Source organism: Mesocricetus auratus, unplaced genomic scaffold, assembly GCF_017639785.1.
Source record: "Mesocricetus auratus isolate SY011 unplaced genomic scaffold, BCM_Maur_2.0 Super-Scaffold_100003, whole genome shotgun sequence".
Classification (NCBI taxonomy): domain Eukaryota; kingdom Metazoa; phylum Chordata; class Mammalia; order Rodentia; family Cricetidae; genus Mesocricetus; species Mesocricetus auratus.
This window is the reverse complement of record NW_024429188.1, coordinates 53,827,818-53,852,555: the sequence shown is the minus strand read 5'-3', so window position 1 is coordinate 53,852,555 and position 24,738 is coordinate 53,827,818. Positions and strand designations below refer to the sequence as shown.

The 24,738-nt window shown below is 39.6% G+C and overlaps 1 long non-coding RNA gene across 2 annotated transcripts in view; it reads right to left on the bottom strand.

The window, feature by feature from the left end:
• Window positions 1-24,738, bottom strand: part of LOC121140000 — a 40,362-nt gene that overhangs the window by 5,965 nt on the left and 9,659 nt on the right. Inside the window, exons 2-3 of one of the 2 annotated variants that reach the window (XR_005876812.1) lie at window positions 20,602-20,803; window positions 16,359-16,419 (exon numbers count right to left, since the gene is read on the bottom strand). This is a non-coding gene — a long non-coding RNA (uncharacterized LOC121140000). Of the gene's footprint in view, window positions 1-16,358; window positions 16,420-18,733; window positions 20,178-20,601; window positions 20,804-24,738 lie in introns of those variants that run through there. The other variant, XR_005876811.1, reaches the window with a different exon arrangement.

The window sequence follows — 24,738 nt, the reverse complement described above, 5'->3', positions numbered from 1 at the left end:
CTTGATGACCCGAATTTCATACCTGGGACCCGCATAAGAGAAGGAGAGAATCAACACCTCAGAGTTGTTGTCATCTCTACACACACACACACACACACACACACACACACACACACACACACACCTTGGTGACAAAAATAATGTGATAAGATGAATGGACTGAATTTGGGGATAGTATATTTAGTCTTAAAAATTAAGTCAAGCATTATGCCAAAGGAGCTGATAAAGTAACTGCCCTTGGAGAGGTTGTGTGTGGACACTTTAAAGTTTTATCTATGAGAAACAATCTTGATTTTTAAGATATGGTTCTAGAAATTCATTATTATCTTCAAGTGTCATTATCTGATATCACACATGAAATTAATAATTTCAAAAGAAAAAAGTCATCTACATCTTTCTCCTTGCCCTTTATACTAAAAATTGAAAACTAATTAATAAATAATTGAAGAGTCAACATCTTTCAAGATTTCCTTTAACATGTATCATGGGAAACCTTTATTTGCCCTCCATCAGTATTATACATTAGGTCCAGCCTGTTAGAAAAGACTGAGACGAATTGATATGATCTGGGAGTTGACAAAAATTCATGACAGTTAAACACTAACTTTTTCTTCAAACATTTAACAAAGAATTACTTTGAAGATTCCAAAAGACCTATACTCACATTTTCTTCAGGCATACATAGTTTCCATGATTTAATGTTGATGTTTTATCACATTTCATTTGTTCAGGCAGCAAATACTAATATGTCTTATATTAATTCCAAAAGACTAAATGATTTAATAAATCAAAGGAGTGCTGCTAGAAATATTTTTCTCAAAGATAGAATGTACCACTTTCTCTCTCCCCTGTTTCCTTTGATCTTTCTTTTTTTTTAGTATTTAAACTCTATTCTGCAGTTTTACGTGTGTTTGTTTCCAAAGAGCCACTTAGCTGAAATATAATAAATGCTGTGATCGTATAGAATCAGTGGGATGCAGAACTGGCTTGGAAAGACCTGCTGATTAAATTCTCAGAAAATTTTTGGCCTGGTTGACTTTCAGGAGCTTGTAATTGGCCATACTGAGAACACACACAAGAATACGCATACACTTTTAAAATTTTAATTTGGTTTCAGTAAATTGTGAGGACTTTATCAGCTTTGACAATGCTTACTTTCAAAATTGTCCACTTGTTTACTGACATATTCAAGTGACTGTTGTGAAGACGAAACTTCTGCTCCATTTTTAAACATTCCTTGAAAGATACTAATTACCTCCGTTTGTATTTGGTTAATGATATTACTGTATTCCTCTTTCTATTGTTTTATAGCATGTCATTTATTAGCATATATGTGAGGTGAACATTTTAAAGTTAATTTCAACTTATGTCTTAGTATTCTTTATCCAGCCTTGACAGTCTCCCTTTTAATTGGGGCCAATATACGATTCTTAATTGTTGTGATTAATGTCATTAAACAAGTCCAACAAAAACTAGGAAAACGATAAAAAGAATTAATGTAACTAAGAGTTGGTTCTTTGAGAAAATCAACAAGATAGACAAACCTTTATCCAAACTAACCAAACGGCAGAATGTGATCATGCAAATAAACAAAATCAGAAATGAAAAGGGGGACATAACAACGGATACTGAGGAAATCTAGAGAATCATCAGGTCATACTTTGAAAACCTGTACTCCACAAAATTATAAAATTTAAAGGAAACGGACAATTTTCTGGATAGATATCACTTGTCAAAATTAAATCAAGAAAATATAAGCAATTTAAATAGACCTATAACCCCTATGGAAATAGAAACAGTCATCAAAAGTGTCCCACCAAATGGCCCCAGTGCAGAATTCTACCAGAAATTCAAAGATCAGCTTATAGCAATTCTCCTCAAAGTATTCCATGCAATAGAAGCAGAAGGGTCTTTGCCAAACTCTTTTTACGAGGCTTCAATTACTTTGATACCCAAGCCACACAAAGACACAACTAAGACAGAGAACTTCAGTCCAATATTCCTCATGAACATTGATGCAAAAATACTCAATAAAATACTGGCAAATCGGTTCCAAGAGCACATCAGAAAACTCATCCACCATGATCAAGTAGGATTCATCCCAGATATGCAGGGATGGTTCAACATACGAAAACCCATCAATGTAATCCACCATATAAACAAGCTGAGAAACAAAAATCACGTGATCATCTCAGTAGGTGCTAAAAAAGGCTTTGACAAAATCCAACACCCCTTCATGATAAAGGTCTTAGAGAGATCAGGGATAACAGGAACATACCTAAACATAATAAAAGCAATATACAGCAAACCAACAGCCAACATTAAATGGAGAGAAATTCAAAGCAATTCCTCTAAAATCAGGAACAAGACAAGGCTGCCCACTCTCTCCATATCTCTTCAATATTGTACTTGAAGTTATAGCCAGAGCAATAAGACAACAAAGGAGATCAAGGGAATACAAATTGGAAAGGAAGACGTCAAACTTTCACTATTTGCAGATGATATGATAGTTTACATAAGTGACCCGAAAAACACTACCAGGGAACTCCTACACTGATAAATACCTTCAGCAAAGTGGCAGGATACAAGATCAACTCAAGAAAATAATTAGCCCTAGAATACACAGATGATAAAAGGACTGAGCAAGAAATCATAGAAACATCACCCTTTACAATTGCCACAAACAGGCTTGAGAGATGGCTCAGCCATTAAAGGCTAGGCTCACAACCAAAAATATAAAATACAATTGCCACAAACAACATGAAATACCTTGGGGCAACTCTAACCAAACATGTGAAAGACCTGTAGAGCAAGAACTTTGAGTCTTTAAAGAAAGAAATTAAAGAACACAACAGAAAATAGAGAGATCTCCCATGCTCTTGTATAGGTAGGATCAACATACTAAAAATGGCAATCTTGCCAAAAGCAATCTACAGATTCAATGCTATCCCCATTGAAATCCCAGCACAATTCTTCACAGACCTTGAAAGAACAATTTTCAACTTTATATGGAAAAGCAAAAGACCCAGGATAGCCAAAACCACCCTGTTCAACAAGGCAACATCCAGAGGCATCACCATCCCTGACTTCAAGCTCTATTATAGAGCTATAGTCCTGAAAACAGCTTGGTAGTGGCACAAAAACAAACAGGTAGACCAATGGACTCAAATAGAAAACCCTGATATTAACCCCCACACATATAAACACTTGGTTTTTGACCAAGAAGCTAAAATTATGCCATGGAAAAAAGAAGGCATCTTCAACAAATGGTGCTGGGATAACTGGATGCTGACATGTAGAAGACTGCAGATAGACCCATGTCTATCGCCATGCACAAAATTTAAGTCCAAATGGATTAAAGACCTCAACATAAATCCACTCACACTGAACCTGTTAGAAAAGAAAGTGGGAGGTACCCTTGAACAAATTGGTACAGGAGACTGCTTCCTGAGCATAACACCAGTAGCACAGACACTGAGATCGACAACTAATAAATGTGACCTCCTGAAACTGAGAAGCTTCTGTAAGGCAAAGGACACAGTCAGCAAGACAAAAGGGCACCCCACAGAATGGGAAAAGATATTCACTAATCCCACATCTGACAGAGGGCTGATCTGCAAAATCTACAGAGCTCAAGAAGTAAGTCTCCAAAGCACCAAAGGATCCAATTAAAAAGTGGGGTACAGAACTAAGTAGAGAATTCTCAATAGAGGAGACTAAAGTGGCTGAGAGACACTTAAGAAAGTGCTCAACATTCCAAGCAACCAGGGAAATGCAAATCAAAACAACTCTGAGATACCATCTTACAGTTGTCAGAATGGCTAAATTCAAAAACACCAATGACAATTTATACTAGAGAGGATGTGGAGAAAGGGGAACGCTCCCCCACTACTGTTGGAAGTGCCAACTCGTGCAGCCACTATGGAAATCAGTATGGAGATTCTTCAGGAAAATGGGAATCAGTCTACCACAAGACCCAGCAATTCCACTCTTAGGCATATACCCAAAAGATTCACATACATACAATAAGGATGTCTGTTCCACTATGTTCATAGCAGCATTATTTGTAATAGCTAGATCCTGGAAGCAACCTAGAGGCCCCTCAACTGAAGAGTGGATAGAGAAAATGTGGTACATTTACACAATGGAGTATTACTCAGCAGAAAAAAAACAATGGAATCTTGAAATTCGCAGGTAAATGGATAGCACTGGAAGAAACCATCCTGAGTGAGGTAAACCAGTCACAAAAAGACAAACATGGTATGTACTCACTCATATATGGATTTTAGACACGAATCAGGGGAGTGCCAGTCTACAATCCCACTGCCCAAGAGGCCGGGAAACAGGAAGGACCCTAAGAGAGATATACATGGTACCCCAGAGAAGGGGGAAAGAGGCAATATCTCCTGAGCAGATTGGGAGCACAGGGTGGGGGAGGAGAAAGGGAGCTAGGAAAAAGGAAGGGAGACAAGAGGAAGGAATAGGATGACATGGGGGTGCAGGAAAAGTTGAGTTAGGGGAAGAATAGAGGAGAGAAGGATAAGAGATATCATAATAGAGGGAGCCATTCTAGGTTTGAGGGGAAATCTGGCACTAATGAGAACTCCAGATATGTACAAGGATGACACCAACTGGCAAATTAAGCAGTAGTGGAGAGAATACTTTAAATGCCTGTCCCTAATAATGATTTTGATGACTGTCTTACATACCATCCTAGAACCTCCATCCAGTGACAGACTCAAGCAGAGGCAGACACCCACAATTAACCCTAAACTGAACTCCTGTAGCCCATTGACAGAGAGAGAGGAGTGATGAGCAAAGGGGTCAAGACTGGGCTGGTGAATCCCAGAGAAACAGCTGAGCTGAACACGGGGGGAGATCTTGGACCCCAGACTGATGGCTGAGAGGCCATCATGGGACTGATCCAGACGCCCTGAATGTGGGTGTCAGTGAGGAGACTCAGACAATCTATTGGGTTTTTGGGTAGTCGATCAGTATTTATCCCTGGCACACAAATGGACTTTGGGTACCCATCCCAAATGATGAATGCTTTCTCAATTTGGACACTTTGGTGAGGGCCTGTGCCCTCCCCAGAACAAAATGACAAACTCAAGAGATCCCCCATGGAGGAATGTACCCTCCCTGGGGAATGGAGTAGGGATTGGGTGGGGGCGGGGGGGGCTAGCGGAGTGAGTAGACATGCAGGGGAGGGAGAGGGAGCTGGGACTGACATGGAAAGCAAGCTTGTTTTTAATTTAAATATATAATAAAAAGTGTAAAAAAGAAAAAAGACAAGTCCAACAAATCCCTGTACTTGAAGTTCTAGCCAGAGCAATAAGACAACCAAAGGAGATCCAACATCCCTTCATGATCAAGGTCTTGGAGAGATCCGGGAAAACAGAAACTTACCTTAATATAATAAAAGTTATATACAGGAAACTAACAGCCAACATGAAACTAAATGGACAGAAATTCTATGTGATTCCTCTAAGATCAGGAACAAGACAAGGCTGTCCACTCTCTCTAAACTCTTAAATATTTTACTTGACGTTCTAGCTAGAATAATACGCCAACAAAAGGAGATCAAGGAGATACAAATTGGAAAGGAAGAAGTCAAACTTTCAGTATTTGCAGATGATATGATAGTTTACAAAAGTGACCTGAAAAACTCTAACAGGAAACTCCCACAGGTGATAAAAACCTTCAGCAAAGTGGCAGGATATAAGATCAACTCAAGAAAATCAGTAGCCCTACTATATACAGAAGATAAAAGGGCTGAGCAAGAAATCAGAGAGACATCACCCTTTACAATTGCAACAAACAACATAAAATACCTTGGGGTAACCCTAACCAAACAAATGAAAGACCTATATCGCAAGAACTTTGAGGTTTTTAAAGAAATTAAAGACGACACCAGAAAATGAAAAGATCTCCCATGCTCTTGGATAGGTAGGAGAAACGTAGTAAAAATGGCAATCCTGCCAAAAGCAATTTACAGATTCAATGTAGTCCCCATCAAAATCCTAGCACAATTCATCACAGACCTTGAACGAACAATTTTCAACTTCATATGGAAAAGCAATAGACCCAGGATAGCTAAAACAACCCTATTCTACAAAGCAACTTCTGGAGGCATCACCATCCCTGATTTCAAGCTCTATTATAGAGCCACAGTCCTGAAAACAGCTTGGTATTGGCACAAAAACTGACAGGTAGAACAATGGAGTCGAACTGAACAACCCGACATTAATCCATACGTGTATGATCGTCTGATCTTCGACATAGAAGCTAAAAATATACAATGCAAAAAAGAAAGCATCTTCAACAAATGGTGCTTGCATAACTGGATGCTGGCATGTAGAAGAATGCAGATAGATCCATGTCTATCACAATGCACAAAATTTAAGTCCAAAGGGATCAAAAACCTCAACATAAATCCAGCCAAACTGAAACACTTAGAAGAGAAGAGAAGGTGGGAGGTACCCTTGAACGAATTGGTAGAGGAGACTGCTTCCTGAAAAATAACACAAGTAGCACAGACACTGATGTCAACAATTAATACACGGGGCCTACTGAAACTGAGAAGCTTATGTAAGTCATATGACACAGTCAACAAGACAAAAAGGCAGCCCACAGAATGGTAAAATATATTCATTAACCCCGCATCTGACAGAGGGCTGATCTGCAAAATATACAAAGAACACAAGAAGCAAGTCTCCAAAGCACAAAAGGATTCAATTAAAAAGTGATCTAGAGTAACGAACTATAGAAATGATACCTGAATGTGATCTACAGAACTAAATAGAGAATTCTCAATAGAGGATACTGAAAGTGCTGAGAGACACTTAAGAAAGTGCTCAACATCCCTAGCAATCAGGGAAATGCAAATCAAAACAACTGAGATATCATCTTACTCCTGTCAGAATGGCTAAAAGCAAAAACACCAATGACAGTTTATGCTAGAGAGGATATGCAGAAAGGGGAACACACCTCCATTGCTGGTGGGGGTGCCAACTTGTACAGCCACATTGGAAATTAGTATGGATATTCCTCAGGAAAATGGGAATCAGCCTACCACAAGACCCAGCAATTCCACTCTTAGGCATATATCCAAAAGATGCACATTCATACAACAAAGGCATCTGCTCCACTATGTTAATATCAGCCTTATTTGTAATAGCCAGAACCTGGAATCAACCTAGATGCCCCTCCATTGAAGAGTAGATATAGAAAATGTGGTACATTTACATAATAGAATACTATTCCGCGGTAAAAACAATGGAATCTTGAAATTTGCAGGTAAATGGATGGCACTAGAAGAAACCATCCTGAGTGTGGTAACCCAGTCACTAAAAGACAAACATGGTATGTACTCACTCATATATGGATTTTAGATATGGACTAAGAGAGTGCCAGCCTACAATCCCACTGCCAGAGAGTCTGGGAGACAGAACATTCAAACAATGACTGATGGAAGCAGATGCAGATACCCATGGCTAAACACTGAGCTGAACTCAAGAAATCCAGTGACAGAGAGGGAGGATTGATGATCATAGAGGTCAAGGCTGGGCTTGTTTAACCCCCAGAAACAGCTGACCTGACAAGGGTTAGCTCTTGAATCCAAGGCTGATGGCTGAGAATCCAGCATGGGACTGATCCAAATCCCCTGAATGTGGGTGTCAGAGAGGATACCCTGGCAATCTATGGGGCCTTGGGTAGTAGATCAATATTTATCCGTGGCATATAAATGGACTTTGGGTGCCCATCACACAATGAGAGATGCTCTCTCAGGTTGGACTCTTGGGGAAGGGCCTAGGCCCTGCCCTGGATGAAGAGAGAGACTATAGATACCCCCCATGGAGGGCCTCAACCTCCCTGGGACAAGGAGTAGGGATTGGGGGAGGGGGATTGGGGAGGTTGGTAGGAAGGCACAGGAGGAGGGGATGGGAATGGAGAGGGTCCGGGTATAGACACGTGAATCAACCTTGTTTCTAATTTAAATTTAAAAATAAAAAAGACTTAAAAGACAAAAAAGATTTAAGTGAAGATGTTGATTTCATCTTTGTCTTTAAACTAAGGTTTTGATGACAAAATAATTCACATGAAGGCTTTGATAAGTGCCTTAATGAAATGAAGTGAATATGATTTCCACCTTCAGGTCATCCCCAGTGAGATTTACTATTGAGAATGTGTGAGACATCATATGTGCTTACAGACAGGAACTGATAAAACCTGGTGATCTGCATTAGTGAATTCTTTGAGTCAAAATTGGTTTTTAATCTTTCCTTTCCTTTAAGAATTGTTATTACATTTATCTTCCAAAAATTACGCAGCCTGCAGTCTGAACAAGCACTCCTTTTTTGAAGGAAGTACTGAGAATTTCAGATGCAGAGTCAAAACATGTAGGGTGTCCAATACAATTTTGTTTGAAATCTAATTGGATACAATACAAATATATATCACCTTCAGTATTTGTAGAGAGCCTTGAAAATAGGAGGAAACACTTCTATGAATTGCTTTTGGCAGCAACCAGAAAACATAAATATGTGTGTCAGTGACCAGACACACATTGTTTATTTAGTTCACTGTTTGAGGATGAGGTAGGATTCACTGAGTTGTTTTCAGAGTTTTGTTTTTGCTTACATAGAAAGGAACTCAGTATTTCCTCATTGTGATCAATTAATGTTTACTTCTCTGATATATGTTCATATATATATATATATATATATATATATATATATATATATATATACTCTGAGTAAATCAGTTTTCTATTAGATGGGTGAAAAAACGAAATTGAGAGAAAAGGAAAAACTTGGACGTGTCTTCCCAGTATCTGTGAGCATGCTGGGTAGCCATGATCAGAAGACTCCAGAGATGTCAAGACGGCTGGTAAGTATATTGAGCAGTGAAAAGTTAGTCCCACTTGTGCTGTGCTAATTGAAATATCTTCAGTGGCAAGTAGAGAAACTAGTAGGTGCCCTAAACAGAACGTAAAATAGGGCTCCTGCCAATCAATTACTGTCTTCATGTGGGTGAGCAGAAACGTTCTGCAAGTCTGTGAGGACAGGCGGCTGAGGACTGACAGCAACAAATGGAATCTACCGTGACTGCTCCTCGTAGCTCCTGGCATAGCTGACCCCTTTAACCCCATGTGAAACACAAACAAAAGGAAAACTAGAGCTGAAAGAATCAGACACTAAATCACCAAACTGAATTATACAGTACTGATACTGGATGTTGCAGACATTGATTAATGTCAGGTAGTAGATTAACCTGAGACACAGAGAAGTAGGAGTGTCCTGAAATCCATCTAGCTCAGACCCGTGAAGGTCAACAGCTGCTAACTGTCTTTCCATTGATGCTGGGAAACACACACACAAAATTGGTTATATGTTTCCATTGCTATCCTGCTGATAATTGGTCATTTTAAAGTTTTCTCTCATTAGAGGCTATTTTCTATGAGAATTACCTGTGACCTCCATTTGAGTTCACCCATTTTTTAAAAGAATGAACGAAAAAAATGCTTTGGCCTCTGTTTCATTACAACATAATTCCACAAACCTGAGAGGAAACGCAAATGAGACCCATATGCTATTAATAGAAAAATTGGACACACCAAATCTAGTCTAAAATAATGTATAAAAACTTCAATACTGTTTTTTTTTAACTGACAAGTCAGGAAACTAAGTTTGTTATCACCAGCATTTTGGAAAGTAGAACAGAGAAAGAGGTAGGGGAAGGAGAGAAAGAAGCAAGCAGGCAGTGGCAAACTATTTCTTACTTTCTACTACATCTTGCCTAGTGAGCACGGGTCATTTTCTTCCTGGATTACCTACGCATATTCCCTTCCTCTGGAGTGCTTCCTTTTAGAGATATGTGAATGCATGTAGGGACTGTCACTTCTCACGAACTTGATCTGATCAATTATGGATATCAAAGTTCCTAGCAAATTTGTCATTAATATTTTGTTAGGGGACCAAACAGGAAGGTGTTTGGTTTTTAAAAATATATATGGTTAAGAAAGTATGAGAGCCAGTAGGTGGTAGAACACAACTTTAATCCTAGGACCCAGGAAGCAGAGGCAGGCAGATCCCTGGATTTGAGGCCAGCACGGTCTACAGAGCAAGTTCCAGGACATTCAGGGTACGCAACAGCAACAAAAGAAAGAAAGAATGAAAGCAAGAAAGGAAGGAAGAGAAAAAAGTCTACATGAGGGCCCCAAACCACCAAGAAACAGTAAGACAACTGTGAGAATTGCAATCTCAATCTTTTATCATTAATTTGGTGAAGAGGAAAAAATATAAGGATGGAGACTCAGGGTAACATGCACATTAGTCATTGAAAACGTAATCAGGAATAAGGCTAAACCTTTGTAAGTGTCCTCAGTTTATACAGGAGGTATAAATTTATTCATTACAATCCTGCATGAAAGAAAATATTTATAAACTCTATTAAACCAAAACCATGAAAATGTCAGGAGGATTGTTTCAACAATGATAAAGGTTCCTTTGTGAAGGCAAGGGACTTTCTGCACTGGGGCCAACAGAAGTTGAAATAAAATAGCTAATGTTGTTTAAGTAGTCATCGTGTTAAGCCATATACTAGCTTGATTTTATTATTATAACTACAAAATTTTACCTTTTGACTGAAATGTAGTGTTTTTATGAGTTGCAATGTTATGTTTTGCTTCATATGTGTTGGGTAGTGATCATCTGAGAGAAAAAAAATAAAACTTTTATTTTCATTTCTTATATAAGGAAATAGTGATTTGCTCAAGGTACTTTGATTAGGAAGTGACATAGTTGGAATTTGAAATTAAGGCCAGTCTTGCTGTTTTGAAGTTGAGGCGGCAAGTGATCAAATTTAGAGTGGGTTAGAACAGAGTTTCTCAGTGGCGTAGTGCCATACACTAGAGTTGTCCTGAGATAAAGGTAACCCTCTGGAGATTTCTCTTTCAAGTATTGTTACTGATGTTAAGGAATGGTTAAAAGCACCTTTATGCCAAGGTTATTTTTATGCTTTCCTAGAGTGAAAAGACAATACTTAGCTCACAAAAGGAAGTAATGACAATGATATTACCTTGTAGCACTAAGGTATGTAAAAGGAGTTTGTAGCAAGGTCTACTTTAAATCTACTCCGTGGGCAACTTACTCTTTGTGTTTTTAATATTTTTCTTCTTTCAAATACATTTTAATTGAAATAGATGTATATGACTTTCTCCACCCCTGCTACCCTTCTTCTAACTGCTCTTATGTTCCTCTACTCTCAAGTTGACAATGTTTTTATTTAATTATTTTTGTTACATATGTGTGTAGTCACAAATATATATAACCTGCTGAGTCTGTTTTGTTTGTATGAGTATATATGGTTTCAGAACTGACCAATCTGCACTGGACAAACAATAAGGGGGCTCAACTCTGGCACAGGCTAATTATCCTCTCTGCAGTCAATAGTTGCCTGTAGTTCTTTGTCTAGGGGTGAGACCCCATGACATTTCCCCACTTGCATGTTAAACTGTCCGTTGATATTGCCACTGTTCTGGTCTCATTTATGCAGCCATTTTTAAGAAAGGCTGTTTCACAGCAGACTTCCTGGTATTCCAACTGTTACAATCTATTGTCCCCATCATCCACAGTATTCCCTGAGGTATAGATACAGGAGCTTTGATGCAGATGTATCCATAGGACTGAACTCCCCATGATTTACAGAAGTTCTTAGCTCTCCCGATTTTCAATGGGCCACATGTGTGTCTGGATTTGAATGTTATTCTGGTCCTACTGTACATGCCCTTAGAATAGTACATTTCTTGAACTTTTGTTTTCCTGCTAGTAAACAAACAGAATAGTAATTTTTACTTCACAGGGTCATTTTGAGGATTGAATACAATCCTGTGATTGGATGCCTGTTTATTCTGTAAATAACTTCAGCTACCAGATTTATAATGTTTGTTGCTTCAGATATGGATATGTATATATATGTATGTATATTAATTTACATAATCACAAGGACCCTGTGAAATAGATTTATTATTAACCTCACGATGTAGATGAAGAAACTGAAACAGACATAGGTTAATACGTCCAAAGTCACATAGCTGTGGAGTGACAAAGCCAGAATTTGAAGAATGGCTGTTTCTTTTTTTTTCTTTTTTCTTTTGTTTTTTTTTTCGAGACAGGGTTTCTCTGTGGCTTTGGAGGCTGTCCTGGAACTCGCTTGGTAGTCCAGGCTGGTCTCGAACTCACAGAGATCCGCCTGCCTCTGCCTCCCAAGTGCTGGGATTAAAGGCGTGCGCCACCAACGCCCGGCTTCGAATGGCTGTTTCTTACCTTTTACCAAGTGTTCTTTTTAAAGAAGATAATTATATAAAATAAAGATTTAAAAAGCATTAATTTAATGAAACATTTGGACAATAGTATGTCTAAAACTAAACTCTTAAAACAACAGTGGATATTTGAGAGTGATTTAAGTGAACAGAAACAACAGTAGAAGTAATAATCCTGAGTTTGCCACTACAGCATAGCAGATCCTATATGACTCTGAAAAAACTCTGACCTGTTACTACTGTTCAATAAATATCCATACTTGCTATTGTGATTTGTAGCTCACTATATAGTAGGAGTAACAGAGTATGCACACAAACAACAAGATACAAATTAGAACACAAAGAAGGATTAAGAGACAGGAGAATTCAGGGCATCTGAGGCTGGGGAGTTAGATGTTGCTGACAAACAGGCAGTTAGTCCACAAGCATAGAAAAAGAATCGGCTCTGCAAAGGGCAGAACAGAAAGTGGGGCTCAGTTCTGAGGCTAAGGTACAGAGACAGGGAAATGACTCTGTTTTGGGAATCACTATTTCATTTTGATTGTGAAAATTACATGAGACATGAAATGAGTAAATTAGGAAATGTTCAGATTTAAGGAAAAACACATGTGAAAGATAAACAACTATTTTGAACATCATTCTAGGAGTCCATGGAGTCGTTTGAGACTTTTCAAAATGCTTTAATATCAGCAATGAAGTCAACTTCAAGAAAATTAACCTAGCAGCCAATGGGGGAATGAATTAGAGATAAGGGCATCACAGGCAGGCATTGTTTTGACTAGTTATTGGGATCTCCAGTCAACACTGATGGAAACACATAGGGAACATTTTCTCCTGAGTCAAGGGGGAAAAGTTCAGAAAATCGTGTACTGAAACATACTCATTAAATTCTTCCTGTAGGAGAAGCACTTTGGTGAATTGACCTGGATTTAGTAACTGTTGTTAAAACTCCCCCAGTTACACATGCTATGCAAATTATCCTTGACAAACAAGTTAACCCTCTTCAGGAAACACTTTGAGCTGTGAAATCAAAGGATAGACTCTCCTCACAGGGATGGACAATAAACAAGCTTGCTCATTCACAGTCCTAGCCTGTACTAAAATCCTGTGGCCAGTAGATGGCGATTGCAAGCTTTTGACCAGGCAACAAGTAAAACACTGAACTGAACTCCTGGAACCCAGTGACTGAGAGAGAGATTGGAATGATGAGCAAAGGGGTCAAGACCCGGCTGGTGAAACCCACAGAAACCCCTGACATGAACAAGGGGGAGCTCTTGCACCTCCGATTGATGGGTGGAAGGCCAGAATGGGACTGATCCAGACCATGTGACTGTGGGTGTCAACGAGGAGTCCTGGACAATCTGTGGGGCCTTAGGCAGTGGATCGTTGTTTGTCCCTGGCATACAGATGGATTTTGGGTGTCCCTTCCACAGTGAAGGATGCTCTCTCAGCCTGATCTCTTAGGGAAGGGCCTGGCCCTGCCCTGGACGAAATGGCAGACTCTGGGGATCCCACACAGAGGGCCTCATCCACCTTGGGGAATGGAGTGGGGATTGGCATAAGCCTATAATTATAGTGCTTGGGAGAGTGAGGCAAGAAGTTTATGAGTTTGAGGACACTCTTCCCTACAAAGTGTTGCTGTATAGTGAGACACTTTCTCAAAACTTAAATCTTAATTATTATTTAAAATTATAAATTTAATTTAGGGCTGGAGAGATGGCTCAGCGGTTAAGAGCACTGACTGTTCTTCCAGAGGTCCTGAGTTCATTTCCCAGCAACCACATGGTGGCTCACAACTACCTTGAATGAGATCTGGTACCCTCTGATGGCCTGCAGGCAGAAGACTGTATACACAATAAGTAAATAAAATATTTTTAAAAAAATAAATTTAAATTTAAATAAAATTTGTTAATTTAAAAAATTAAAGCAGGGCTAGAAAGCTGGCTCAGTGGTCATAACTAATTAACTGCTTTGCCCCATGATCTGTTTTTACTTTCCGGGTTTCTGTGGTTACTCCAGGTTATATACTCACATCCGAAGATTTAAAAGTATAGCCAGAGATGAGAGAGAGCATGTGGTATTCATCTTTCTGAGTCTGGATTACCTCACCCATTATCATATCCATTTACCTGAAAATTACAAGACTTCATCTTTACATCAGGTTTGCTTGTTTACTTGACTCTGTATTCTGGATATAAATCTTCTATCAGATATGGAGCTGGAAATTATTCTTTCACACTCCGTGGTCTTCCTCTTTACCCAACTGATTGTTTCCTTTGCTGTACAGAAACTCTTCAGTTTTATGAGGTCCCATTTGTCAACTGTGGCCCTTAATTATTATCTGAGAGAGTCCTTTCCTGTGCCTATATTTTATAGGACTCTACCTATTTCTTTTTCTTCTCTCAGTTTCAGAATTTCAGGTGTCACTTTGAGGTCTTTGATACACTGAAAGTTTTTGTGCACAGTAACAGATATGTGTTATTCATTCTACTTGTAGACATCCAGTTTTCCTAGCATCATTTGTTTAGGTGGCTGTCTCTCCTCCAGTGTATGTTTTTGGCGTCTTTGTTGAATATTACATGAGTGGAATTATGTTCATTTAAAACTGAGTCTTCTGTTCTATTGAACAACAGGTCTGTTCTGTGCTTTTATTACTATAACTCTGTAATATAACTGGAAATCTGTTATGAGAATCCATCCAATATTAATATGTTTTTCCTAGGATTACTGTGGGTATCCAGATTCATTTGTTATTGCTATAATGTTAGAATTTTTCTTTTTCTGTGAAAAATGTCATGACATTTTGTTTTGGATTACATTTAATCTATAAATTACATTGAATCAGATATTCATTTTCCAAAATTAATTCTACCAATCCATGAGTATAGGAAGACTTTCTATCTTCAAGTGTCTTTCTTGATTGTTCTTCACCTCCTTGGTTAGTTCTCTCTCTCTCTCTCTCTCTCTCTCTCTCTCTCTCTCTCTCATATATACATCAGCATATTTGCTATTGATGTATACAGAGGCTGCAGATAAAATACGGTACATTTGTGCAATGGAGTATTACTCAACTGTTAAAAACAAAGACACCAGGAAAATTGAAGACAAATGAACGGAATTTAAAAAACTCATGCTGAGTGAGGTATCCCAGACCGAGAAAGAAAAACATGGTTTTTATTCACTCATACTGGATATTAACTTTAAAATAAAGTGCAGGAATGCTACAATCCACAGCCCCAGGGAGTCTAGGTAGCAAGGAGGGTTCATGGCAAGGGGGGTGGGGCACATGGATCTTCCTGGGGAAAGGGAAATAGAGAAAATCTTCTGGTTGTGCTGGGGGTGATCAGGATCAGGTAAAAAACTGGAGCAAAGGAATCCCCCAGGATCTACAAGGAAGATCCCAGCTGAGACTCCTAGCAATAGCAGATATGTAGGCTGAACTGGCCATCTCCTGTAACCCGACGGGTGCCTAGGCCAATTGCCATCAGAGAGGCATCATCCAACAATTGATGGAAACAGATGGAGAGACCCACAGTGAAATATTAGACTGAGCTCAGGGAATCCTGCTGAAGTGATGGAGGAAGGATTTTAGGGGTCAGTCTGGTCAAGGACATCACAAGAAAACCCACAGAATCAACTAATCTGGGTCCATAGGGGCTCACAGAGACTGAACCAACTAGTATGCCTACATAAGACTTAGCTAGATAATCTCCATATACGTAACAGCTGTGTAGCTTGGTTCTCTTGTGGTGGTACTCCTAATAACAGGAGCAGGGACTTCTCCAACTCTTTTACTGGCTTTTGGGACCCTATTCATCATACTGAGTCACCTTGTCCAGTCTTAATACATGGGGAGGGGCTTAGTCTTTCTGAAAGTTTATATGCCATTTCTTGTTGACATGCCCTTTCCTAAACAGAGGAGGAGTGTATTGGGAAGTGAGAACAGGAGCCTAGAGGGATAGAGGGAGGGACTTGGAGGAGAAGAGGGAGGGGAAACTGCAGCCAAGATGCAAAAATCTTTGGATGAACTTACTGGTGAAGGCTTCTCAGTCAGTGGACACTTCTTGATACATGGCAAGTAGTGTGATTTTTTTCTGGGGAGACATAAACAAATATCCATTTATCCTAGATATAGTAGTTGCATCCAAGTCTAACTTAGTGTACCAATAAGTTTTTGGAGTTACTTAGGGAAGCATAGGTGAGTGATTATTTACAGGACTTTGGGAGCTCAAGGGCATCTTTACAATGGGGGCCCATCACATCATAGGTGAAATTTAACAAAAGGTCCATCTCCAGAGATTCTTATTCCAATTTGCAAGCAGCTCCAACAAAAAATTATGTATTACTTTTATGACTTTTGTTCAAGGCCTTGTGAATCTTGAAAATTTCTGAGCTTCCATAGTCTTGTAAATGTCTTAGCTTACTGAGCCTTATATGAATCCCTCCTCCCTGCAGGAGGGAGTGCCCGAACATCTAAGAAAATAATACAAAAGAAAAAAGAAAAAAACTAAGGTACCATTGTATCAGAAAAAGGATATACTATACTCTCCCAGTGATGAGCACTAATAAAATTGACATCTAGAAGCTTTGAAACAAAAAATTCTAAAATAATAACTATGGGGAAGTTTAACAACTTTCCCAAGAACTTAGAGAAACTTCAGTGAGATCAGGAAAACAAGAAAAGCACAAAATTTGTTTTAAATTTAGCAAACAGATAGGTATCATATAAAAATTCAAACAAATCACAGCACTGAAAACCACACAAAATAAACACCACAAGAAATTGTAAAAATTATAGGAGCTGGTTATTCATGTAAAATAATCTGTGAACTCAAAGACAAATCATTTGAAACATGGTATGTACTCTCTCATTTATGGAATTTAGACATAAATCTGGGGAGTGACAGCCTACAATCCTATGGCCAGAGAGTCTGGGGAACAGAACCTTCATCCAATGGCTGATGAAAGCAGAGGCAGACTCCCACAGCTAAACACTGAACTGAACTCAAGGAATCCAGTGACAGAGAGGGAGGACTGATGACAAAGGGGTTAAGACTGGGCTGATTTAACCCCCAGAAACAGCTGACATGACAAGGGTTAGCTCTTGAATCCCAGACTGATGGCTGGGAATCCAGCATGGGACTGATCAAGACTCCTGGAAGTGGGTGTCAGTGAGGAGGCCTTGGGTAGTAGATCAGTATTTATTCCTGGCATACAAATGGACTTTGGGTTCCCATCCAACAATGAGAGTTGCACTTTCATCCTGGGCTCTTGGGGGGAGGTTCTAGGCCCTGCCCTGGAAAAATGACTATGGACATTCCCATGGAGGGTGTCACCCTCCCTGGGGAAATGAGGGGCACTGTGGGGGTTGGTGAGAGTATGTGGGAGGAGGGGAGGGAAAGGGAGAGAGACCTGGGATTGACATGTGAAGCAACATTCTAATTTAAATTTAAATTTAAAATTTAAAAATTTTTAAAATGATGCTTTTATGACAAATGCTATCTAGTCCTCGGCTTTTCATTGTATGTGGTTCCAACTGGAAAGACATGAAAAGCCCATTGAAAGTACACTCTTATTTTAAACTATTCCGTGATACATCTCAGTTGGTAGAATAATAAGATAAAACTACAGCATAACTGTGCTACAGCAGACTTGCACATAATAAGCACTTTGTAGATGAGTAATTAGGTAGAAATTAGACAGCCAAAATATAATTATGAATTATTACATTCATGTATATGCTTTACTTAAAAAAACTAAAACTTGCCTGGCGGTGGTGGCACATGCCTTTAATCCCAGCACTCAGGAGGCAGAGGCAGGCGGATCTCTGTGAGTTTGAGGCTGGGCTGGACTGACAGCCTCGAAAACAATACAGAGAAACCCTGTCTCGTAAAACCAAAAAAAAAAAAAAACTAAAACTTTAAATATAAATCTGCTCTTACCACCACAACTAAGCCTCATCCTTATGATTGTCACCAATAGCATTGCTACTAAATGGTTAGCAGTTAAGGATTCTTATTACACTTGCAGAGGACCTGGATTCACTTCCCAGCACCCACACTAGGCAGCTCACACTAATCTGTAACTCCAGTTCTAGGGAATCTGATGCCATCTTCTGGCCTATTTGAGCACCTTCATGCATAGGGACACAGAAACTCACACAGGAGCACACACATACTCTTCATTAGAAATAGCCAGTCTTAACATAAGGGAACCTAGACTTACTGCAAACTAATATCCCATGTTTGTCTGATATCCCTGGGAGGTCTGCCCTTTTCTGCAGGGAAATGAAGGAGGCGTGAATCTGGGGGAAAAGGGAAGTAGGGAGAGGTCACTGGGAGGAGAGTGTGGAGGGCAAACTGCGGTCGGGATGTAATATATGGAAGAAGAATAAATGAGCTAAATGAATTAAATATAAAATCTTCTAAAAATCTTTATATTAGCTTGATGTGCATCTTTTCAGAACCTTTTCCATGAATTTAGAGATATTTAAATATGCCCACAAAATAGAAATCATTTATAGTCAATTATACGTGGATAGTCTTAGTTAGATGATCACAAAATCAGGTTAGAGGCATTTAATATCATGTGTGGATTGTTTTAAAATAATTTGTATATAAAACAGTTAATAAAATTCTGAAACTTTAACTCCCTATTTGGGGCACTTCTACTTTACTGCCTGTAGAGATACTGTATTCATTTATATGGCTGCTATAATCACCTTGTATGGTTTTGTTGTACAATATTTACTAATTTATAAACAGGCACTTGCCTCTATATAATTTCAATGCTTATACACATTTCATTATTTTACATTAATTTCTAACTGACAACAATTAAATAAAACACAAAATTTAGAGCTTGATAGATGGACCCATGGATAAGAGCACCATTTTGCTCTTCCAGAGAACCCGGGTTGATTCCCAGAATTCACACCTGTCACTAGCTTCATTTTCAGAGGATCTGAGAGGGTCTTCTAGCCCTATGAGTACAAAGCACACCCATGCCACACTTACATACATGCAGGCAAACACTCTCATTAAAATAATTTGTATAAAGAAACATAGTTTTAAATGTAAAATATGTTATAATAAGACACCATGTGATAGCTTGCACATGTATGTATTGTATATTACTTAAATTGTTTTTAACGTATCTATCTTTTTCTTCCATTTAGCAGATATTTAAGTGCATAGCCTGTAGTACAGTGGTGCAGTTGGAGGCCATGTGGATGTCCATAGTCCATGTTACCACTGAAAGCCGTGTGGATATCTGTGGGCTGTGCTGCCACCTAAACCCATGTTAATGCCCATGGAGTATGCTGCCACTGAGGGCCATGATGGTGTCCATGGTCCCTGCAGAGGTCCAGATCCTTGTTGATGTCCATGGTCTATACTGCTGCCAGAGACCCTGTTGAGGTTTGTGGACCATGCTACCATCAGAAGGTCATGTGAATGTCTGTGGTCTTTGCTGATGCCTGAAATCATATTGATGTCTGTGGGCCATCCTGCTGCCAGGGCCCGTGTTGGTGTTTATGGCCTGTGCTGCCGCTGAGGCCCATGATGGTGTCTATGGTCCATGCTATGGCCAAGGGACATGTTGTCGTCCATGATCTATACTGCCACTGGAGACCATGCTGAAGTCTGTGATCCATACTGACACTGGAGGCCATGTGGATATCTGCTGTGCACGGTGTCACCAGAAACCATGTGGAAGTCCATGTTCCTTGCTGCCACCAGCTGCTCTGGGCCAGACAGGAAGCTTCTTTTATAATAACATTGATGACTGCAGACTCACACTTGAGAATGAGAAGCATAGAAGGCTTTAGTGACAACCTCCCAACTCCACGTGCCTAAAAAGCAACAGTGTAGACAGGAAGCCATTGAAGAGAACTCTTAGAAATATTGATAGGGATGCTGAAGTGCAGATCTTCACAGTTGATGACTTCTGGTGGGGTGGCAGTGGGAAAGGACTCAGCTTCCTTAAGTAGGAGCAGCCTCTGCAAGGAATCACTCTTAAGGCCATAATATCTCTGGGGGTATGGGGGAGCTATGGTAGTCATCTATTGTACACCCTATCAACACCTATATTCAGACTCTGAATGAAGACTTTGACAGTTCTCTTTGAGCCTCACCCCAGCTAAGGGGACCTTTGCCATTTCCCTTTGGGTCAAAGGCTAGGGTCCTTGACAGGACCATGCACATATTAAGAATGCATGTTCACTGAGTACCTCCATTCCCCACAAAGCTTCACATGTTAAAGGTTCCAGTACTTACCAATAATTTCACAGGCTGACAATGAAGTCTTTATCACATGATTGTGCTCAGAGGGAGTCTCATACTCAAGTTCTGCCCATCTGATAATGCAAAATGCCTTTAGCCCTTCTCCAAAAGGTCCCCGAGTCTTAACTATTGCATGCTTGCTTAAAGATCTGTTTCATAGTCCTCCCAAAATCGAGGCATTCACAAACGCAAGTTTCTGTTAAAAACAAAACACAAGTTTTATATGTCCAAGACACAATAACACAGAATAAGCATCCTCAATCCAAAAGGGAAGAATAGGAAAATAAGGAGGAACTGAATCAAAGGCAGGGCCACAGGAAATGATGCAACCTATAGACCCTAAACCAACGTGTCTGTCACCCTCTATACTGGGTGACATGATATGAGCCCTAAAGAGCAGGGATAATGCCTCTCCCTCAGTCTTGCTTGCTGAAGCACACGCGGCCACTCTTGGACTGGCTTTGCTAGCTTCTTGAAGCTTCCCTCAGCAGATGAACCATCATCCTCGCTTCTCTTATCCTTGGGTTTCATTGAGTATTAGCCTTCATTCTCACAGCTTTACTCATCACCCTGTCTGGGTGGGCCAGAAATAAATGAGCATGCCACATATTGTCTGGCATTTCAATCCTCTTGGAAGCCTCCATGAAATCAAAGCTTCCAGATTGTGGGCTCTACAAAAGCAGCATGAGGTGAACGAATGACACTAAATTTTCCAACTGGCATGAGCTGTGTTTACAGAGGCCCACCTAACCTCAACTGCAGTGATCCACGTTCTCTGATGCCTGAACACTGGAATGTGATTCCTGAGAAGATAATTCCCAGGAGGACTTGGAAGAACTTCCTTCTTAATTGAAAGAGGATTCAGATATCATGAATATTGCTGTTTCTTATAGCTTTTTACCAAGAGAATCTGAAGCAAAACAGATCAGAGCAGCAGAAAAAAATCAGCAAACTTGCAATTTGACCAGATTTAAAAAAGAATCCATTAAAAATGCTATAAAGGAGTTTACAATTTCTAAAGAAAATAGCATCATGAAAATCTGTCAAGTGCTTTGCACTGGAGTAATAGAAAAGATGCCTGGGAAGATCCTGTTCATTACAGGCTCACTGGTATAATAAGTATTCGGAAAGAGCCCCTGAGGTGTCAAACAGAACAGTTCAGTAAAACCATAGAGTGTTGTAATTTTAAAAAGCAGCACTTGAGAGAAAGGTGTCTTGCAACAGAGCTTAAGTGGAAGAGTTTTTCAGTGGTGGAAAGTAAACAAAAAACGGGGAGGGGAGAGGAGAGACTGGCCTCTGGGGACAGGAGTGGCAGAAGAGAAGAGAGAGGCAGATAGAGAGGGAAAGAGAGAAAAGGAGAGACAGAGACAGGCAGAGAAGCAGAGACAGAGAGAAATAGAGGAAGATGGGAGGGGTACATGGCCATTTTTAAAATGGAATGCAGTGAATGAGCATAGGTGATGCTCTTAGGCTGCAGGTGAGGGCATATCCTGTCAGAACCCCAAGGACAGGCCAGTTTCAATATAAAAGAGTACTTAGGGAAACCACACAATCAGTAGTGTGCTTGAATTACAAGAGGACCTGAGGTCAATCCCCAAAACCTATTTTAAATAGTCAGGTGTGATTTGAGTGATGCTCTGACCTATGGATATAGCAATATGCCATCAGGAGTCACTTTATTGCTATGCTTCTTTAGCAGAATAATACTAGGAGGTTATTCCATAGAAATCATCTAGTCTCAAATTATTGGTCACTTTAGTGTTTTCAGGCATAGGTTCGCAGAGTGGGCCTTCAACAAAAAGTGTTTGGCTACTCCCATAACATTTGCACCACTATTGAACCGTATGTATTGCAGGCAGGTCGCTATTATAGGTCACAGGTTTATAGCTGGACAAATGATATTTTTCTCCTCTGGTAGCAGTAAAGTACCATCTAGAACCATGACTGCTAATCAGTGAGCATGAAGCTTCTAATTGTACACCAGCTCAATTTCTTCATGTTCAGTTGTGAAAGTAAACAGTGTCTTTAGGAATCAGACCTTACAATCAGGCTGTAGAAAATAGCCAATAGCATTGGCAATAGCCAATATTGCTAGCAGCATCTTTAGACCCCCCCCCCATGGCCAAAGGAGCATCAAGATATAGCCCATTCATGTCACTGGAGGTTTTACCCAGTGGCTTAAGATATCTCCTTGGGACCTTGTCCCCCTATGGTGGTGTGAATGAAAACGGCCATCATAGGCTCATCTATTTGAATGCTACCCAGTTGACAGACAATTGGAATAAGGAGGTATGACCTTGTTGCACTAGGTTGGGCCTAATAGGGGTGTATTTGGAGCTTGCAAAAACCCTACCAGTCTCAGCCTCTCCCTTCCTGCTGCCTGAGAATCAGTAGGTAAATGTCTCAGTTACTTCTTCAGTACCATGCCTGCCTGCCATCATACTCCTCATCATAATAGCGGACTAATCCTCTGAAACTATAAGCAAAGCCCTTAATTAAATGCCTTGTTTATAAGTTGCCTTGGTTATGTGTCTCTTTACAGCAATAGAACAGTAACTAAGATACCCCTACCCACAGTATTTGGTGACTCTATTCAGATTTCTTTCACATATATAAATATTTTACGATGCTCATACAGTAGCAGATTTCCATATGCTTCATTTAGTTTTTCACATTTTCCCTCCTCTACCCTGTCCTCCAGTCCCCCTCACCATATACTCCTACAATTTCAGTTTCCTTTTTATAAATAAAATATATTTACAACACAATAAATAAAATACATTTCCTTTTTGTAAATAAATAAATTTACAACACAATACTATATTTCTCCTTCCTTGAAAGAGACTTTCTTATGCCTTGGTCCCTTACTAGCTACCCAATTTCTGTGGTTATTTGCATGCAAACACATTATTTTAAGTTTCTTCTTGCCATAGACTGTGGTTAACACAGAGACTGACAACTGCACAATGCGCAGAGAGTGAGAGCCTTTGTACTTTCTGTCCTAGGTAGGATGTCTTAGCAAACACTCTCAGGGCTCAAGGGTCTGTGTGGAAGAGGAGGTGGAATGATTTTAATATACAGACATGGAGGATGCCTTCAAAGAAACAGTGTCCTTTGGACACAGGAGAACTGATACACATATGAACTCACAGAAGCTCTCACAGCACAAACAAGACCTTCACAGGTTCAAACCAGACAAAATCCCAACACAGAGAAGGGGAAGTGGGCCCGGATTCCTTCCCCTAGTCAAGAACCTATTTTAAATTCATACCTGCTGGGAAAGGAAAACAGTTTTCTCAAATGGCTTGCCATTGTGTATACCAACCATACTCCAGGGAAAGCTCCATGTCCTGAATTAGTGGTCAGTACAAAACTCCCTCCATGTTTTTTTTGTGTGTTTGTGCTATTTATTTTGTTTTGGTATTTTTGTCTCATTTATTTATTTGTTTTGATTTTCATTTTTTTGTTTTCCTTCTTTGATGGAGAGTGAGGAGGAGAGGTGAAAGGAACATGAATTTGGGTGGGTAGGGAGGTAGGGAGAATCTGGAAGGAGTTAGGGAAGGGAAAGAATATGATCAAAATGTCATATATAAAATTTTAAATAAAAGATCAATTAAAATATTATGTGCCACAAAAATGTCAGGTGCAACCTTGTAAATGCAGCTATGGGAAAGCAGAGAGAAGATTCTTGTGGCAAGTTGACAAACAGCTTTGCTTATATGGCTTATCATTTTTAATATTCTCACATTCATACTAGAATGCATCAAACTGTGAAAATATTGATTTTGTTGAAATATTATCAAGGTTTTAGTGATTTATGTTTTCTATACATTTTTCCTTTGATTTTATTTTACAAAAACAGAAATCAAAACCAATCCTCTATATTGAAACAGGACAGTGAAAGACCCTCTTCAAAATAAATAAGGTGTGTGACACCTGAGGATGACGCCCTAGCTATGACCACATGATATGTGTGTACATGCACTTGCACATACATGCACCTACGTGAACACGCACACACATGCGCTCACACAAAAATCTTAGTAGAGCAATAAACTGATTTAACTATTTGAATAAAGAAATAAGATGATTGTGGTGGCTCATGCCCTTAATTGCAGCACACAGGAGGCA